The sequence below is a fragment of the Drosophila albomicans genome, chromosome 3 (assembly GCF_009650485.2).
Source record: "Drosophila albomicans strain 15112-1751.03 chromosome 3, ASM965048v2, whole genome shotgun sequence".
Lineage (NCBI taxonomy): Eukaryota > Metazoa > Arthropoda > Insecta > Diptera > Drosophilidae > Drosophila > Drosophila albomicans.
Window position 1 is genome coordinate 21,906,383 of NC_047629.2, and position 9,660 is coordinate 21,916,042.

The 9,660-nt window shown below is 41.4% G+C and overlaps 1 long non-coding RNA gene across 1 annotated transcript; it reads right to left on the reverse strand.

Annotated features, from left to right (window-relative positions):
- Nucleotides 1–6,294: 6,294 nt before the first annotated feature.
- LOC117569638 (uncharacterized) lies at nucleotides 6,295–6,996 on the reverse strand. The gene is made up of 3 exons (XR_004572270.2): nucleotides 6,880–6,996; nucleotides 6,717–6,808; nucleotides 6,295–6,647 (listed from the first exon to the last, which is right to left on the reverse strand). It is a non-coding gene; the product is annotated as an uncharacterized LOC117569638 (long non-coding RNA).
- Nucleotides 6,997–9,660: the final 2,664 nt, after the last annotated feature.

Consider the following 9,660-nt stretch of genomic DNA (forward strand, 5'->3'; position numbering starts at 1 on the left):
ATACACTCTGGTCGACAAACATTCACATCGTCTCGCAGTTTCACTTTGGCCTTGCTTGTTTGCGCTTTCAATAAACGCACGAAATCAATCCGTGCCCCATCTGAGTGTGAGTGTGGCACAGTCGCTGCTCCAACTGACCCCGTCCACGAAAAAAAGAAGAAGAAGAAGCAGCTGCAACCTTACCCTCAAATCGCAACTGACCCCCCGGTGCAATTTTGATGTGCGTTCGATTTTGGTGCGCTTGTTTCTGAGCGTTTTATGAGCTGGTAAAACTTTATGTTGCATGCCCCCCGAACCAAAACTATTGCTGCCCCACACACTACGAATTTCCCCAGTGTGCTTTAAGCGAAAAGTTGCATAAAAGCGAAATTGTTTAAGTGCGCGGTCGAGTTTTCACATTTGTTTGCTCAATTTTTGGCAGCTGCCACAACTTGACTCCGCTTGCAACTTGTCTGACAGGTAAGCAAAACTGTGAGCTGCCGCAATTAGTAAACAACAAGCCTCGAAATTAGTTATACACCTTTGTCTGCATGTGACTTGTGGCGTCTTTCACTCTGTGTGTCTGTTACGATTTCGATTTCGTCTAGGTTTTAATTCCTCTAAGCGCTCTCCTTGTTGCCCCAGCTGTGTGTGCGTGGCAAACCCTTTTTGCTTATTACTTTTATGTTACTGCAGCGCTTCAGTTGCTTCCCTTTCATTTTTCCGCTCAGCGCACAATAAAACACTGAGCCTGAGCCAGAGCCTGGCCAGCTTTTGGAGTTGTTCGACTGCTGCTTGCTGCCTGATTGTTTGGGTCAAAAAGAAGCAACAGCTGGCAGAGTCACCTTTTTTTGTACTATATATATTGTATTTTTTTTTGTGTATGGCAGTTAAGTGTAAAAAATGCTTAATGCCTTCGACAGCCGCACACTCCAAATAAACAAGCTTTGGGGTCAGCTGTGGGTGTGTGTAGGATGGTCAAAAAAAAAAGGTAAAGCCACTCAGTTTCAATCAAAAATTACGCGCCAACGCAAAAAGAAAAAGTCAATTCCAGAAAAAAACCGATCAAATTGGTCTGGATTTGTTCTATTTGCCATACTCTAACCGCTGAGTATATAAATCTTTTGTCATTGAATGTGAAATTTAAAAGAAGCAGAGAATATAATGTAAAAACTTTAAAGAGATTGCAATTAATGGCATCTGAGTACAGTTTTAGTTTTGCCGCTATCATAAATATAGTTATTTAATGCCGCTGCAAGAGCATTTGGAAAGAGAATAGTTTCTTTGGCAAGTCGTTAGATGGAATTTTTCTATTATTGTTGCCGTTGCCCAGTGAGTTGGCTGGGAATGTGGAAAATGCGACCTAATACTCGCATGGCGAATGCTCAGCCACAAGTGTAGTCAGTATTAACCTTTGCTTTGTGTGTGTGTGTGCGACCCACAGTTTGTGTGCGCTTATGTGTGTGTGAGTTGGAGCCATATCTGGAGTTCCATTGGGTTTCCGTTTCCGTTTTGTTTCTCGTTCTTGTTGCTAGGGCGTTCGCCCGTTGCACTTGGCGGTACGTTTAATACCACTTCAGTGACTTTTTATGGGCCCATACATATGTGAGACTCGTTGGTGTGTGTTCGTATATGTGTATGGGTGTGGGTGTGTAGGCGTGCCACTTCACTTGCTGTTTTTGTGTGTTCATTTGGTCTTAGCCTTGCCATTTGTCTGCTACAGCTACAGCTACAGCCACAGAGACTGCTTTTGCCTTTGCTTGTGTTTTTGTTTAGTTTTTGCAACGTGTCAGACATTTTTATATGCAGACCGCGCACCAACAACAACAACAACAACACCGACAACAACGGCAAAAACAACTTTTCAGTTTTATTATTTCCATTTGCCAGCTTTTGTTTTCATTGCTGGCAGCGTCATGAAAACATTTGCGACAGCATCTGCATGCATTTAAATAAATATTTTAATAAATAAAATGGTCAGCTCAAGTCGTGGCCACAGCTGTGCAATTTGCCAGCAGCCAACCATCCTGTCATCCTCTGGGGGTCGTCACTCAGCAACAACAACAACACCTACAACAGCAACAGCAACCACAATCGAGCACAAGAGCAACAGACTAAGTGACCTTTTCGATGGCTTTAAGTGGCAAGTATACGGATATGCAGTCGGACACTAGAGATCCAGACATATTCAAGTTGACTTCTGGCCTCACTTTAATATCAATGCAATGCTTTAGAGAGTGAAAGACTGAGAGAGGATGGAAAATGCTGCTTGTGTTTTCAATCAACGCTTTTTCACCCAAAAAGAAAGTTGAATTATAAACCAAATTTCGAGCTGCAGCAGTTACAACGGGGGGGAACAACTCGAACAGCTCGACCAAGAAATGTTTTCTGAGCTTGGTCAACAGATGGAATTTACGTTCTCTTTCACTATCCCCCCCCTCTACCCTTTGTTTCTCACTCGCTCTTTTGCTGCTTTTCCATAGGGAGGTAAAGCTGTGTGAAACCTGTGTAAATACAACTGCAATAGATAATACTATTGCCTCTTGTGTCCTTGTGTGTGTGTGTGGCAGGTTGCTTACAATGAGTTCCACGCTCAGAGTCAGATTCAGTTTCAGCATAAGGGACAGAGATGGGTTGAGAGAATCAGGGGGCGGGGAGCATTGTGAAGTGCTTTTTAGTTTGCGTAAATCAAAGTGAGGGAAAATTAAACTTCAAACTAAAAGCTGCTTACAGTTTCGAGCATTAAATGGATTTTGACAAATTGTGGGTGCGAGTGTGTGCTCTACGAATTAGAGATGCGAAGTAAATTGTGATGCTAACGACTGTGATTATAATTGGCAATGATATAAATAGAGTTTTCAGCAAAATTTCATATTAAATTTGTATTATTAGTGCATTGTTTTGCCTTTTCTATTCATTTTTTCCATACTGCTAGCTTTTTATTATAAAATTATCAACTGCAGACAATTTATTTTTTTATTTCGATACTTCCATTTACTTTGCTTTTTTTTATATAGCTTCATTTAAATTTTACTTGACAATTATTCGTTATTTCAAAAAGTCGAAATTTAATTCATCTGATGTTAACCTTCTTTTTGGACTTTGAATGAGATTCGCATTTTATATTTGCTTACTATTATTGATATTTATCGAGAGTTTCTCTCTTTAAAAAAGGCGCGAATTTTTCATTGAATTTTCAGCTTTGTTAATGTTTCTTTTTAAGCAGAGCTGCAATTTCTTTTCATTACCTTGCGAATAGAGTCGTGAACTCGTTACTTTCACTTGCTTCGTTGCTGGCATTCAATTGATTGTCTACGTTACGGCTTTCGTAACGCCCTCATCATTATAATTGCATCTGCAATAAGCTTCCCCTCACAGTTGTTGCTGATGCTGTGGGTAATCGCTGAATGGTCTCATCTCTAGCCGAAAGGCTGAGCTGAAGTTGCAGCTTGCAAGCTGAATTGCAATTACGCAAGTCCGGTCAGTGTTGCTGGTTTGGTCAGCATTAAGCAATTATATTGATTGTTTCTGACGGCAGACGGCAGAGAGCAGTTGGCAATGTAATGTGGATGCAATAAGCTTACGTTTCCAATGGCTGACCATATGCTTGAATGTGTTCGTATCATGAAAAGAGGACTTAACACTATGGAAGTCGCTTAACTTGTACGTCACCTCACAGCAGGAGCAGAGTTTGTGTTGTTATTTCTGTTGTTGTTGCTAGCAAATTAACATTTATCATGCGCCACGTGAAACCCATTTATCACACAACCGGTTGGTCGCCTTTGCACAAAAACAAAGAAATCGTCTTGCCATTTATTCGACTTGAATTCGGATGCGGATACGACAACGACATCGACAACGGCAAAGGCAACGACTAAAGCGATTCAAATTCAGATTTGCAGACGTATTGGTATTTGTTTGTTGCCGCGATTCATCAAATCGAGCAACTCTCTCTTCGTCTCTCTAACTCTAATGCTTATGTTAATAAAAGCCAGATGGACTGATAGATATCAGCAGACGGCAAGACGAGCTAAGATGGAGAGAAGGAAGACTACGCAACAGGAAGACAACAACAACAACAACGAAATTGCCACACACAAATCTCAACGCATTGACCTTGGCCAGGAGTCGCAGTCGTTTACACAACATTCGAACAACGTTATGCTGTCCTTTTCTGTGTCCTGTCTTGTACTTCTCTGTCCATGGGGTTTATTTTGAGCATTTGATTTATATTTAAATGCCTATTGAGGTCAAGTCGTGTTCATAACTCTTTGTATCGACGCACCCCACCCCACCTCGTCCCCGACCATTTTGCCCCACAATTTATCATAGCCCATCCTGGCCCAGAGAGTGCCCAGAGCCAAGAGCTCAGTGCCCAGAGCCATAGTCAGATCCTGTCTGCGTGTTAAATTGAAATTCCCCTTTGTGGGGCGCTGCTTGAGAGCGATTTCACGCCACAGGCGCCTTTGCTTAATAAAATCAATGTGAAGGCTCGCATAAATACGAGTATATAAGTATGTCCATAAGACAGCAGTCCCCACACTTTCTCGGTCTCCTTTTTGTGCGCTGTAAAAGCGCTTTAACCATAGACAATCCTTTCGAGCTGCGGCCGCATGTTAATCATGTTTCTGGCAACGTTATTTATTGCCTTTGTAAAATGAATTTACGTTAAGGTAGCAAACTTTTCTCACTCTTTCATTTTCTTTTGCTTTCTGTGTCAGCTCACGTGCGGGTTTATTGAAAGGATGCTCATAGTTGTCGCTGAAGGTGGCATCTTGTAACGAATCACTAGTGTAGTATTCGTCTGGTGCTGGTGTTGGGTTTATTAGCGTGGCGTACGCGCTGGCTTCTCCGGGCTTTGCTCAGATAGCATGGGGTTCAAGGAAAGGGCCAACTAATAGGACGCACCACTTATAACAATAATACATTTAAAATTCGCGTACATAAGGGAAGACAGAAAAGAAGGAGTGTAAAGGGGAAGGTTACATTAAACAATAGTGAAAGAGAAGAGAAAGGGAAGGAGAGGAAGGTAGGTTAACAAAGAAGACGGAGCCACTCTCTCACGCAACACAGCTGTTATTGTGTGCAGACGCCCACCCTACCGTGATCCTGCATTCATTGCCAAAAACTAAAAGTTGGCAGGATCCCTAAAAGACAGTGGTTCGGCTAACCTACTCCTGCTTGGTTAGGCATGGTTCCAAATAAAAGTGAACAATTAAGCGGACATACTTAATTTATTAACAGATAACAAAAATACTTGGAATATTAACAACATTATGAAATGACAAGAAAAAAAAATGACAAGAAAAATAAATAAATAAATAATTTAACGGACAAACATATTAAGTGTGTATGAGGCGGAATTAATTAAATAAGGCAAAAAAAAAAAAGAATAAATAAAGAAAAACTAAAAATAATTAACCTATAAATATAAAATATGATCTAGCATAATTATAATATAAATAATTATTTTTGCATTTAAATGTTGAATAAATTAAGAGAAGGAAAAAAAATTAGCTAAAATGAACTAGTTTTGGTTCATTTAGAAATGCAATGTTAGGTCATCACACCGAATATAGGCAATCACTAGATGCAAGTAAAAATGAGGATCAGCTGATGGCTGTCACTCAATGAAATGTTTTGCTATTGCCAGTCTCGCAAGGTCACTGACCGCTGGGACTGCAGACAGCTGTAGCAGCGCTATGGTCAGATGGACCACCAGCAAAAGGGAAGCTTTAGCTGTAGCTCATGTATTATTAATTAGTTAGAGTGAAACAGACTTACATACATTAGAGACTCCCACGCAGAAAGATCTTTCCTTGTGTTGGTGCCTGTCTGTGGTGTATCTGTGGGGAATAATAATAATTGCGAGCTTTTGCGCCTGCATGAAAGCTGCTTGCTATGACCGGTAACGTCGATCAACACAAACATGCATACATACAAATGTATGCAAGTATGGTTTTACTTGCTTTTCAGGCAATATAAAAACATTAATTTCTATAACTAAATACAATTTTACAATAATAATTTGCCTATATGTGTTGCCTTACATGCATTCTTAAATGATTGTCACTTCTATTTTCATACAATAGTACAGCGGTACTTGTATTATGAGGGCCCAAGAAAAGTTGTTGGTTCAACTTTCTCGCCACATCATAGTACACTTACAACATTGATGGACTATCACTTATAGATGCATAATTGGGACAGAACAACGTAACCTAACAAGAATCAACAAAAAAAAAACATAAGCTGCTATCCAGCTGTTCGCCTTTCTCCTGGGTGTCGCATATACTCGGCCTCGAAGCCACCACAAGTGCGGAGCAACCAGTAAACGAAGAACGCACGGCTGGCAGACGCAGGTGCTTTCGGCAGTAGAATCACAGCCTGCAATTCTCCTGATGCTCAATGAGCGTCTGAAGCTAACAACCGCTCAACTGTTTGTGTTGTCCAGACAGCTGATCTGGCCAGCACAGCTGCGACGTGGAGCTTTGGGTGGTTGGCCGTTAATCAAGCAGTTGTGTCTGTTGAAGTTGCAGTTTAAATTAATTTAAAATTCTACCGCTGGGCTATTATATAAAATATGGCTGGGTTTATATAAAATATGACTGGGTCATTAGAGTCAGTTTAATACCAGGTTTTATATAAAATATGACTAAGTGCCGAATCTAAAAATAAATAGACAAAACTAAACTTAGAACAACGAAAAACTAAACATACGTTCAACAAATATTTACCCTAATCTGGAAAACGGCACTTGGTATGGGAGGACAAACTCCTGCAGTGGACAACCATCTATTGCATGTGTTGGGTTGACGGCAAAGGTGCACTTTTGCGAGAACAAATACCATTAATATATCAGTATAACAATTATACATTGCAGTATCATTGTATACTTACAAGTAAGATATCTGCATCAGGCTTCGCCAACCACTTCACTGAGATATATACTTTTTAGTCACATGCACTTGTACACATTTTTTCAGGTTCGGCACATAACCTGCCAACCATTTTTCTTCCAGCCAAAACCAACAACAAAAAACCTTTTTTTCGGAAATTTGACAATTAATCCTACTCAAAAAGGTAATCGCTTGTCTATTTTGGTCTGGACTTCACACGATCAGCTGATCTAGCAATTAATGCTTGCATGTATCGTGGTCCACCAATAGATGGCGCTATTTCTGGAGCTTTCAGTATCATTTGTAAATAAAGCTCCGCTTCTAAGCACAAAACACGACAAGACATTGAGTACCATTTCTCAGACTACAAATTATGTTATACAACGAAACAAATTAAATAATACAAATTAACTAGTACAATAAACATATAAATAAATAATATAATAAATAATAGGTAGAAATATGTATGTGTATAGAAAAAGAACGAAAAAAAATGTTGCATACTTTTAGGCTTAGCCAATTTCAGATACGACAAGCGGCCTATTACAATCTATTACAAATTTATGACCAACTTTGACACCAAACGTTGCAGCCTTCCTTCTTCGTTTTCCATTCTGCTTTCAGCTTTCTGCTTTACGCCTTTTACGCCTTTTTCTGATTGCCTCTGATTCGTTATAGTTGTTGCAATTTGTATGCAAAGTGAGCTATTATCGTTGCATGCTGCATGTTGCTGATGGGCGTGCCAACTTATTTATATGTTAGAAAAGCATAAAGAGAACATTTAAATTTATACAAAATAGTTCAATATGCAAATGGCCAGTCAAACAGCAATTGGAGCAGACATTGTTTTTGGCTCCCATACGAATGCGATTAGCCACACGAAATGCGAATAAAGAATTTAGCGCACGGTGTCGAGCTGCAACATTGTGTGTGCGAGTGTGTGTGTGTGTATGTGTGTGCATGCCACATTAGCTGCAAATATAACTGTACTCGTAACCAGCGATTAGTCTGAACACGCCAGCACTTGAGTTAGTTGGCTTTACTGGTTGCTCCGCTTGGCTGGACGATTCAACGCCTGGCTGCTTGCAACGTCGTAATTCTAAATGTGCCACAACACAAGGCATCAGTCCCCCCTCTCTGCCCCGCTTCCTCTCTAAACACCTTCCAAAGCGCACTGGCCTTTCCGGTTCATGTTACGCGGCGGCAAGGAATGGCTCCGGCAACTGCCTGTAACTGCTGTGGCAACGACTGTTGCATGTTTAAGCTGAAAATTGATATTAAATGCTTTGGCATAAAAACATAAAATGATTTCGTTACCATTTCCATTTTTTTTTTGTTTCCCCAACGTTCACGTTCCGTGCATAATGAAGGTATTTTAGCCCAACTCTGTATCCACAATTTTTTGTATTTTTTTGGGGGCCCCGGTTGCGACTCTTGATATATGCAGTGCCATTTGTTAGGCCTGCTGATTGTGCAAGAAATCCAACACTTGGCCAGGCAACACTTGGCCAGGGGTTACTGGCTGCTTGGCGCTACCCCCGAACTTGCCGCCACAAACTCGAGTCGAGACTCGAGTTGACTGTAGTCTGACCTGCTCGATTGGTCAGCCGCTGCAAATTAATTTGGGATTTTGCGTCTATTTGTTTGCCACGCACACACATGTGATACATGCTTCTCTCTCTCTCTCTCTCTCTCGCTCTTCATTGCCATCTCTTTCGCTGCTTGTGCGCCGGCTTCGCATTCATCACAATCACACGGCCCTGGCTCGGCCGCTTGCAGATAAAATTTATGTGTCCTGGCGGGCTGTAGTATGCATCTGTGGGGCACCACGGGCAACGGGCTGCGTCTGGACATGAACGTCGACGGGCACGTGGACATTTCAAATGCTGCCAAAGCTCAACTGACATTTGATATATTGGGCCAGGGATACGATAGGAAGAGGGAGGAAGGTCAGTGTTGGACGATTCGTATTTTCGGTGTCCTTTTTCGCCAGTTTGCAACATGCGAATCTCGTTTTGTAACCGTAGCTTGCCACACTTTCAGCTTTCGCTCGCTCTTTCTCCGTTGCTTTGCATGTGTAATTGCTGTGCTGAGAGCTCTGTAAGTGGAGCTGTAAAAACCATGTTTCCCACTGTTATTTAATTGATGACTACCAACTGTCAAGTGGTTGTGGGTCATTGTGGCTAGTTGAATCTGCCTTTTAAATTCCATGCAAATTATTAAACGAAACGTTTAACAGCCATGGACGGCATCGAAGCCTTTACAGCTGAGGCGGGGGAGCAACAGCATACTGACTGACCATTAGTCACATCGTATCTCACTCTTAATGGACTCGACACAAATAGACACGTTGTTGTCGACTGTGAAACATGTTGCCAAATATAAAGAGATAACTGCAACGAGCAACCAGCAACCAGCAACGAGGGCACACAAAAGTGACGCCAACTCGGAACGTGCCAAAAATTAACAAAAGCGTTTTTTGGCCAAAGCAGCCAAATGGACAAACACACACACTGTTGGGGGAGGAGTCGGCAAAAGATAGAAAGATACAGATACAGACAAACAGATACACAAGCCAAGGACAACAAACAGCTGAAGCAGGAAATGGAAGAAGGGTGGGCAAAGAGTTGGAGTTGGGCTAACTATCATAGGCAAGTGTCAAAGCATTTAGCATGCGCTGAATTTTAATTTCACACTTTGCACTGCAATCAAAAGGAATTAAGGCAACAGCACGGACCGCGCTCACAGAGAACACGCCCCGCTTTCAGACATTTTGCTTGCC